Source organism: Mobula hypostoma, chromosome 5, assembly GCF_963921235.1.
Source record: "Mobula hypostoma chromosome 5, sMobHyp1.1, whole genome shotgun sequence".
NCBI classification, from domain to species: Eukaryota; Metazoa; Chordata; class Chondrichthyes; order Myliobatiformes; family Myliobatidae; genus Mobula; species Mobula hypostoma.
Window position 1 is genome coordinate 19,986,531 of NC_086101.1, and position 11,180 is coordinate 19,997,710.

At 43.0% G+C, this 11,180-nt stretch overlaps 1 pseudogene; it reads right to left on the reverse strand.

Moving 5' to 3' along the window:
• Positions 1-245: 245 nt before the first annotated feature.
• Positions 246-1,367, reverse strand: LOC134347282 (ribosomal protein S6 kinase alpha-5-like; annotated as a pseudogene).
• Between the last annotated feature and the right edge of the window lie 9,813 nt (positions 1,368-11,180).

Consider the following 11,180-nt stretch of genomic DNA (forward strand, 5'->3'; position numbering starts at 1 on the left):
ATAGGTTTCAGTGAAGTCATCCCCCACCCCATTCTTCTGAATTTCAGTGAATATAAGTCCAGAGCTATCAAACGCTCTTCATATGAACGGTCATTCAATCCTAGAATGAGTTAACGTTAATGTCCCCAGAAAGAGACAGTTAATATCCCGTTGGTAATTGGGTCTAGAGTGGTCAGGGGCCAGAGGTCAGGGTGTAAACTTAAATTCACCGGACCAATAACCTACACTACATACAGTTCTTTACTTTATCCTTTCACCAGTTTATTTGTTCCAACTCTGCCGGCGAGAAGCTGCGAGCCAAGCATCAGGGAGACAGAATTTTCACTGGAGCTGCTCCGCGTCTCAGTGCTGATGCTAGTTTTCTTCATCTTTCGCTTTTTTGCCAGGGGCGCCTTGTCCACGTTCCGAAGACAAAAGCCCTCCCTCTTGCACTTGTTGAAGGCGTGAAAGGTTGCTTTGACGTAGGTGTGCACAGAAATTCCAGTAGAACCGAGAACGTCTGGAGTGATCAGTGGCTTGGATGACAACTGACTGCCATCCCGAAGCCATTCATTGCAAAGTGGGCTGAACACTTTAATCCGTTTGTTTGCATCAACAGTTAAAAGTCCTTGTATGAGCTCCTTGGACTCTTGCCAGACACTTCTCCAGGCTTCCCCTTCGAATGAGAAGTCCCCTTGCTTTATATTTCCACAGTTCTTCTGCACTTGTGGAAGTTCATGTCTGTTCTTCACACTGGAAGGGAACTTTGTCTGATAACGTCGTGTACAAGATGGCACCCAAACTCCACAGATCACAAGATTCGTCGTAACCATCATCCTTCAGCAGTTCAGGAGCTGCATAATGCAGTGTGAAACACGGAGTCTTCAGCAGCTGATTATCAGGAGGTTTCAAGTGTGCCAAACCGAAGTCTATGATTTTAATTTCTGTGCTGTCACTTTCGTCAGCGTTCAGCAAGTTCTCAGGCTTCAAACCCCTGTGGACTACTGAGACATCGTGCCTGTAACTAACAGCAGAGACCAGCTTGCGCATTATATAACTGGCTTCTGTTTCACTAAAGTGTTTTTGCTTTCGAATTCTTTCCAGCAGCTCCCCCACACCCTTTCAGCAGCTCCATCACCAAAAATACGTGCAGCCGTTCATGATAAAGATCATGCAGTTTTACAATGTTCGGGTGTCCTTCACAGAGTGTCAGAGCTGCTATCTCCCTTTAAGTGTTCACTTCCATTCTTTTGCTGCAAATTTTTACTGCAATCTCGTGACCAGTTTTTTTTTTATTCCTATACCTTCTACAGATAGAGAAATTTCCTCTTCAAGTGAACTGTCTTTTAGATCATGATCATGGTGTTGATAAATGGAGAATCCTTCATTTCCTGCGGAGATGAATAAAGCTCATCTCTTTCCGCGGATACTGACGGACTTTTATCGCTGTACCATTGAGAGCATACTCACGAACTGCAAGCAACACACATAAAAGTTGCTGGTGAACGCAGCAGGCCAGGCAGCATCAGCAGGAAGAGGTACAGTCGATGTTTCGGGCCAAGACACTTCGTCAGGACTACCTGAAAGCAGAACTAGTAAGAGATTTGAAAGTGGGAGGGGGAGGGCGAGATCCGAAATGATAGGAGAAGACAGGAGGGAGAGGGATAGAGCCAAGAGCTGCACAGTTGATTGGCAAAAGGGATATGAGGGGAACATGGGACAGGAGGCCTAGGGAGAAAGAAAAAGGGGAGGGGGGAACAGAGGATGGGCAAGGGGTATAGTGAGGGGGAAAGTCAGGACAATTCAGGGCCCCAGACAGTCCTTCCAGGCGAGGCGACATTTCACCTGTGAGTCGGCTAGGGTGATATACTGAGTCCGCTGCTCCCGATGTGGCCTTCCATATATTGGCGAGACCCGACGCAGACTGGGTGATGGCTTCGCTGAACACCTACGCTCTGTCCACCAGAGAAAGCAGGATCTTCCGGTGGCCACACGTTTTAATTCCACGTCGCATTCCCATTCTGATATGTCTATCCACGGCCTCCTCAACTGTAAAGGTGAAGCCACACTCAGGTTGGAGGAACAATACCTTATATCCCGTCTGGGTAGCCTCCAACCTGATGGCATGAACATTGACTTCTCAACCTTCCGCTGACGCTCCACCTCCCCCTCGTACCACATCCGTTAATTATTTATATACACACATTCCTTTTCTCTCTCTCCTTTTTCTCCCTCTCTACCCCTCACTATAGCCCTTGCCCATCCTCTGGTTGTCCCCCCGCCCACCCTTTTCTTTCTCCCTAGGCCTCTTGTGATAATGTATTAAACAATTCCCTCCTTGCCCAGGTGTGTACAATTATGTTTCAATCTATCAGAATGGATAAGAACACAGAGGAAACACAGACCTGTCCAACAGGGGTCACTCATAAATCGGCCGGAGGTTGAAGATGGCAACCTATTTGGGACCATAGTCTCTGCTCTCCTTCAGAGGCGTCCCCATGAAAAGTAAGCACCTCCCGCATGACTGGCAAATCCGTTCTGCTTAAGTCACAAACACGAGAAAAGCTGCAGATGCAGGAAATTCAAGCAGTAGACACAAAATGCTGGTGGAACGCAGTAGGCCAAGCATAAAGAAGTACAGTCGTCGTTTCGGGTCGAGACCCTTCGTCATGTGCCACTCCAAATGCGTAGCGGGAGTCTGTGTAAATATTCGCAATTTTGTCTGTTGCTAGGATACAGGCACGAGTCAGAACAAGCAGCTCAGCTTTCTGGACGGATCAACTGCTTCAAAAGAGGCTTGCTAAATTACTTCATTGTCCATCACTATCGCATAACCAGAATATCGTTTTACTGCTGGATCCACAAAAGAGCTTTCATTCTCATAAAAAGTTGCCTCGGGCTTGAGGGGATATTGCGGAATGGATGGGAAAGTCTGTCCTTTCACGGTGTGCTTCGGACAGGGGAGCAGTTGATGCGGCCGACTTCATGGACTGAAATTGGCCAGAGATGGGGTACAACATTTTGTGTTCGGTCAGTATTAAAAGAGTTCTTTTTTTAATCAGATGTCCCGTCTTCACCTCCGAATCCTTCCCGTATCGGAGTTGGCCCGCCGACAAGTCTTGCCATTCTCCACGGCTGATGGAGGCTTGTTTCTTCAGAGTGTATGCAAGGAACCCTACGCTCTTTGTTTTGAACCCAGGGCGAACCCTATCGGTGGTATGGGGAACCACCAGTGCTGTCTGTCGCCAAAGGAAATTCGGAACTTCGGCCAATAATGTCCATCCCTTTTTTCCTTTAACTACTCCAATCACCGTGGCTGGGGACTTCTGTCCCTCGAAGGGTGCATAATATTGGCTTTCCTCAGTTGAGCACCCTGTAGGATCATAGCACATAGTCACATGAGGGTCTGCCTCTGGCAAAGAGGATTCAAACGAAGTGGACTCCAGAATAAATGCCCACCAATGGGGATGGGTTCGTTCGGTAACTGAGAAAGCTGTCGGTTGTTCGCCGGACATGGGTGACACCCTTGTCTGTGCATAGAATCTCGACTTCCAACGAACAGAGCAAGTATCTCCCTGCTGGATTACGCCCCAGACGGGTGGTGGCTGTAAATGCAACCTCACACTGGGTCCCCCTGGACTTCCATCTGCATTGGCTGGGTACGTGAATACGTGAGCTCCGTGGCTTCGAAACCAGACAGAGTGATTCTAGCGTCTGAAAATTTTAGATTATGAGAAAACCCAGTCCTCTTTTACTGTCATTTAGAAATGCATACATGCATTAAGAAATGATACAATGTTTCTCCGGAGTGAAGTAGCCGACCACAGCCGACACTGAGTCCATCCGTCCGAAATCTTCGAGCTTCCGACCAGCCTCTCCGATACAACCTCCTGAGCGCCATCCTCTGTCGAGCGCCTTCGAACGCCCCCCGGCCGCTGAAAGACGCAAAGCTGAGGATTTCGAGGCCTTGTGCTCCGGAGATTCCGGTTACCACACAGTAGTAGCGGCAGCGAAGCGGGCATTTCGGAAGTTTTCCAGATGTTCCTCTGTACTCTCACGTCCGTCCCCATCAAATCAGAATTGTGCACGGTCCCCTACTTGACAGATAACCGATATTCATCACCGAAGTGGCCGCGTGCGCTGTCGTCGCGCCACCATCTTCTCCCCGCTCCCCGGGCTTTTCCGATACTATTCCCCGATCGACAATGGATGTGGTTGCCCCCGTATCAATCAGAAACGGATTTAGAATTGCAGCAACTTGCAAAATTACATTGGGCTCTTTCGTAGGGGTGGTACTCAGGGTAGGAAGCACACTTGATTGTCAATTTCTGAACGGGTTATTGTCTCCACCTGTCCCTTGGTAGGTTTTTTTCCCACTTCTGATCCCCAGATATAGTCCTCTGGCAATTCTTCTTCCCGCTACACATGTTCACCTTTAATATTAGTTCCCTGCGGGGTTGATCGGGATTCAAAAGCCTGATCCCAGTAATATGTCAAAGCTCGTCGCATTCAATTTCGAGGATTGTCAGACCAATTCATATTATTAGTTTTAATCATGTTGGCTAACTTAATTGATAAGACCTGGAGCAGTAAGGCGTTAAACTAGGGGGAAGGATTCCCATGTTTAGAAGCTTGATCTCCTGCGAAAGTGCAGTAGCAGGCCACAAATCGCTTCCGATAGTCTGGTCCTAATTTCCCAGGATTAGATTTGCATTCAAGTACTTTAGTGAGATTTACAGGTTGTTGGAGAGCTCTCTGCAAAGCTGGGATAATGTGGTCTGTCTGTTCATTCTCATTATGGATTCCCGCCTGTAACTCCTAATAGGTTTGATGTCTTAAGTCTCCATTCCATTTCCGCCCCTCTTCATCTGAGAGAATCATGCAGCAGAGACCGAATAATTCTTGTGGCGTCGCATTATACATTTGAAAAGCACTGCAGACATACTAAGCAAACTGTGCTGGTATTTCTTTTCTATCGGGGGCCTGATTCATGATCATTATCATTTCTTGAGGCTTCCAGGGTGCATACACAGGAATTACTGAGGGTTGTCGCTCCTCAGGGTGTCCGTGGACTGGGCAGCATTCGGGTGGGCAATTGTCTTTGTGGAGCCATTAACTCTGGGATTTTACTGGATTCTTCCCTTCCTGTCCCGGAATAATCCTCGGTATTCCCTTCCTGGATCTCAGGGTATAGAGAGCCTCCCCTTCCCTGACGCCGCTGTTTTACCGAGCGACCAGCGTATCTGAGCATTGATAGAATTGGGGTTCGGGAGCACTGGGTGCACTGTGCCCCTGGTAAGGTGGGGGATACGGTGTGTGCCCAATACTCATCGTGGTCACTGTCATAAAACAAGGTCGATATGCCAGACGTGGGTTCGGGATCCCGTATTGGCCCTGGATCTCGGGCGCGCACGGCCGCTCTAAACCTTCTTGTCTGTTCATATCTGCCTTTGCCTGTTTTCCTTGTTTCTCTCGTTCTGTTTTTCCTTCACCCATCTACCCATTCTCACTCCGCCCTTAATGTTTCCCAACTCTTGCAATTTCCTTCTGACATACAGTGGCATGCAAAAGTTTGGCACCCCTGGTCAGAATTTCTGTTACTGTGAATAGCTGAGGGAGTAAAAGATGAACAGATTTCCAAAAGGCATAAAGTTAAAGATGACACATTTCTTTAATATTTTAAGCAAGATTACTTTTTATTTCCTCTTTTACAGTTTCAAAATAACAAAAAAGGATAAGGGCCCGAAGCAAAAGCAGAACTCCACGCAAATATCCCCTGGACATTTGCCACGTTTCTTCCGTACATTTCCCTGAGAACATCTGTTTCCAATTTATGCTTCCAATTAGTTGCCTAATAGCCTCAGATTTCCCTTTACTCCAGTTAATCGCTTTCCTAACTTGTCGTCGGTCCTGTGGTCGGTCTTCCTCTGCTATATAACAATAGGATTTATAAATTGCCAGGATGAATATATTCTTATTAACAGCAAATTAGAGTTGAACTACAAGAAAAATGAACTGCAATTTTGACGACTGGAAATGTAATCTGTATAATTATAATTGTAAAACAGAGAAACTGGATAAGCATTAATTTGAAGTGCACAATACTTACCCGTGATTTTGTTGCAGCATTATTAAAATTAGGCCTCGCTTGCAGATATGGAAATAAAAAAAAATGTTTAATCTGTTATGCCCTATCCTGGTAAGTATGATGGGTTTTGCCGCCGAAAATTTTCAACACCAGAAAATTTGGCTTTTTGAATGTGAAAAATGTGCAGTAAATGTCACAGCGCGGTTACATTGTGGATCTGCACCAGAGCAGAGAAAATTATTTATATTCTAAGGGATGCATTATAGATTGAGTAACTCATTAGCAGCGCGTTTTCTTCAGGTTGCATGTGTACTACGGAAGACTTGTTTTTTGAACATATTCAATGCTTGTTATATTATTGTATTAATACGACAGCAGTCCGACAGTTTACATTAAATGTAGCACTCTTATATGGTAAATGGCAAAATAGAATTGTGTCCACAATAGGACTGTAAAATATTTGCTTTTACCTTTTAGTTGTTGTTCATCGAAATCTGTGGAGTAAGAAACGTTATGGAATATAATTCTGCAACTAAGAGACGCGCGAGGAACCCTCAGGGTGGAACCGCCGTGGGGAGGAATTTTCTGCTCGGGGGAACGAAGGTAAGTTTAGAAAAAAATGAGAGTGGGTTAGTCCCGGTGAAGGGTCTCGACCCGAAACGTCTACTGTTTGCTGTTTTCCTTAGATGCTGCCAGTCCTGCTGCGTCTCTTCAGCACTTTGGGTGCGTTATGTTGGTTAGAAAATGTAGTTTTTAAGAAAAAACATTTTCCAAAATCATCTGGGCAAAGAAAAAGTATCTATTTATTCCTGTCGATTTCTTGCAATTACATCTCTAGGCTGCTGTCAAACTGTGCAAGTCCGTTTGTAAGACAATTGGAATCATATCTTCAATGTGTTACTCAGTCAACTCAATTCATCAGCAGATGGGAGATATTTTACAACATTCTGTCGGGTTAGGTTACCCGAAATTTAGAAATATTGTGAAGGAAAATGAGATTGACAAGACAGTTCAGCTTGAGAGATTGTGACATTAGTCAGTTGTACAATAATGCACTGAAATCAACAGGCAATAAATCGATGTTATAAGGTAGATGTACTTTGAAGACAACAGTTCCAGGAATCTGCTAAAGCAATCTCAGCGTTTTTCTCCATAATTTCAGACTTATGCTTGTACATTGCGGATGCCAAGAGTTCGCTGAAATCTTGTAAACTATTGGTAAAGCAAAATTGTGTTTCAATCGGCATAATTCTGATTGGGACATAGAAATTGCAATCGTAAAAGCACATATAATGTATCTGCACGAAAACAACATCATAAAGTCATAGAGCAACACTGCACAGAAACAGGGCATTCGAACAATCTAATCTATTTTATTTCGTCTAGTCCTATCGACACAAAGCTGGACCATCATCTTCCACACGCCTTACACCCATGTCCTTATCTAAACTTATCCTTAAGGTTGCCGTACAGCCGGATCCAGCACTTCACCGCCAGCTCGTTCCACCGCATTTCACACTGAGAAAGAAGTTTACCCTCAGATTCCTATTAAATAATTAACATTTATTACCCTAACCTAAGACCTCTAGTTCTAGTGTCATTAAAACTCAGTGGAAAATGCCTACTTTCCTTTATCCTATCCGGGTACTCGTAGTTTCATATCCCTCTATCAAATCTATCAGCATTCTCCCATGCTCTAGAGAATGAAGCATGAGAATGCTCCTTTTTATCCAACCTTTCTTTACAACTCAGTCCTCTAGTCTCGGCAACATCGTCGCAGTTTTTCTTCTCCGTATTCTTTCAAATATATAGATACCTTACATATAACAAGTAAACACAACGTGCACATATTAGAATTCTAATTCGGTATTCTTAAGATCTTAAGGCGGATTTTATTTCAAAAGTAATAATTGCGATTAGTGATGTTTTACGTACTGCTTTTCTTGAGTATGTCTCGACATTCTACAAAAGGAAATACATTGTCTTATTGACAGCACAAATACGAGAATATCTGCAGGTGCTGGTGATACAAAGAAACACACACACACACACAAATGCTGAAGGTACCGCGGCAGGTCAGCCATCAAAAATAATAAACAGTCCCAATGAAGTGTCTCAGCCCGAAACGTCGACTGTTTACTCTATTTCCAATTATATTGCCTGGCCTGTTGAATTCTTCCAGCATTTTATGTGTGTGACTTATTAACATCTGTGATCATGCAAAAATATTAATGGGACGTCTCCAATATGAGCATCTGATCTACCACGCGTTATCTGTGTTACTGTCGACGATCTGTTTACCAATGTTTTTTCCTTGTGGGACCACTTCTGAATTCTACTGCAGTTAACACTGGTATTCAGATTATACAAGGTATTAGTCAGCACTCATATCTTAGACATTGAATTGTGCCAGTGAACTACATAATTTGCAACAGAGAAAAATAATTTCGAGCGAACAAACATTATTGAAGATAACATATTTTTCCAATACAGATGATCCTAATAATTTGCTAAAAGTATGCTCAAATGGTACATTCATAGTCTGGAATGTTAGTAAAAAAGAAAATGAGGGTACTTTGGCTTGCAATAACTTTTCAGAATGAATAAACCTAGGAAAAATCAAATGTGGGGTATTGATATTACCCCGTCTAGTTTTCATTAGACGTTTAAACATTCAAACATATGCAAAGTTATATTCTACCTGTATTTAACAATATTTTATTGAATTTTACATAAATTTCACATATACAAGTAAACAATAATAATAATAATAATTAAACTAAATAGTGAGACATGTCCACACGAAGAAATCTGCAGATAGTGGAATTTCAAGCAACACCCACAAAAAGTGCTGGTGAATGCAACAGGTCAGGCAGAATACGAAGAATTGCAGTCGACGTTTCAGTCCTGACGAACGGCGTCCGCCCGAAACGTCGACTGTACCTCTTCGTATAGATACTGCCTAGCCATGAATTTCAAATCATTTTCCGCATCGCAGCCCGCTCTTTGCACAATATTTCTTCCTCATGCGAATAATAATTAATTGAATTTTGGAGCAGTATGCATCATTTATACGCAGAATAGTAGGAGAATTAAATACTTGACTAGAAGTTTGTCAATACAGATAACTCAATGATTATGTTGAGATCAAAATGTATTGACGCAAAGCAAAAATTAGAACTGGCGGGTTTACCGGATACATTTTCTGTAAGGGAGAAATGCACTGATTATTTTTAAATGAAACAGATGATTTGCGATTGGATAACAAACAAGCAATCATTTAATTTGTTCCAGATAATATTGGAACTGACAAGGTGTCCAAGACCGTCCGCCAACGGCACTATCCTACTGAAGAGCGTTGGATACGTACAACTGGAACGCTTGAATATATAAACTGAAAATATCAATGAAAGTGGAATGGGACACGAGGACGCTATCAACCAGGACAAGCTTAGGTTTGTATAATAACAAAGGTAATGAAAAAATTGTGTACGTCAAAATATACTTGCATTTAAAAATCTGCTTTCATAGCATGTCGCCGTTCATCAGCATGATTATAATCAGTCGTAATATTAAAATAATCCTATATGTTATAATTGTTTCTTGGAAAACTATGTGCAGTACAAGTCTGTTTTTGTATCGTCATGTTAATGTGCACAATTATTGAGAAAACAAGATAGCTTTTTAATCATATGGTCACTTGCTGGGATGCTGGTAAAAGAGAAAAGCAACAACTAACGATGATAATACGAAAACTGATCATTAGTAGAAAGAGATTCCGTGATGTGGGAAACGCTACAGGTGCATAGTTGACAAAATAGTCCATGGGTATTTTTCTGGATTAAAATTGAAATTGAATATAGCGGCTGCATGGTCTGATTCCGTACAGCAGGATTTTTTTTTCTTCATATATCTGAAAGAATGCTGTTGCAACAATCATACTCCGAAAGACCAAATGGTCATTGAATGGATTCACGCTGAGGTAAATTAGGTGCAGATGCCGCATTCTCGGCGGAAGAATGTGGATCAAATGTGCAAGAATTTTTTTTTAATACTTGCAGTTTGCAGCTACGCCTTTGCATTAAACGCAACCCGCAAGCTGTTTATACATATTGACCGAGCAGTGTTGTCTTGATGCAGCAACACAGCTTACATTCACTGAGCTGGCTAGCTTATCTGACCTATGTGACATAAACTCCTCAATAAATAAAGTTGTTAATTCTTTCAATAATACTTTGCAAATATCATAAACAGAGCACTCGTTTCGGGCTAAAATAAAATCATTTAGTAAAACGTCGCCATGCTTTAACAATTCTTTCAGCGAACTTAAGCGACGATGTAGGGTTGCTGCGATGAAATAGACGTAAATAGACTGGCAGTTCACCAGGATCTTTTCAAGGAAGAGTTAAGAATCCTTAACGCTGCTATATGCTCTGCAAAAATAGTCCATTAGTCATGCATAATTACACAGTGCAGCGGCGATTCAAGAATATTGTTGTCAATTACAAACCGACTGTTACTTCAGTATACGAATTAGAGCCGATACAATTCGCAACTCACACAGGACCTGATTCATCACTTTGCAGGTAAATGTCACTGGGCGATAGTCATTTAGAGATGTTACCACGGTCCTCTTGGGTAGCGGCACGACTGAAGCCTGCCTGAATCAGGTGGGTAACACACGCTGCCAAGGCAAGGAGCTGGAGATATCTGTGAATACACCAGACAGTTTGTGAGCACTGCTATTCAGTAACCGGCCTGGTACACAGTCCAGACCTGGTACACAGTCCAGACCTGGTACACAGTCCAGACCTGGTAATTTCTTTGGATTCATTCTCTTGAACGGAGACCGCAAATATGCTTCACATATTATGACCAAGGAGTAATAGGGAGATGTGTGGCTTCACAATATTCCCTTCCTTTTCTCATCTCAAAGCAAGTATAGAACGAATTGAACATCTGAAAGCAAGTTCTGCGAGGGAGGAGTTTGTTATGCCTCTGGCGATTATCTTTGTATCATCAATAGAGGTTCCGGAGGATTGGAGGGTTGCGGATGTTGTTCCCTTATTCACGAAAGGGAGTAGAGGTAGCCCAGGAAATTGTAGACCAATGA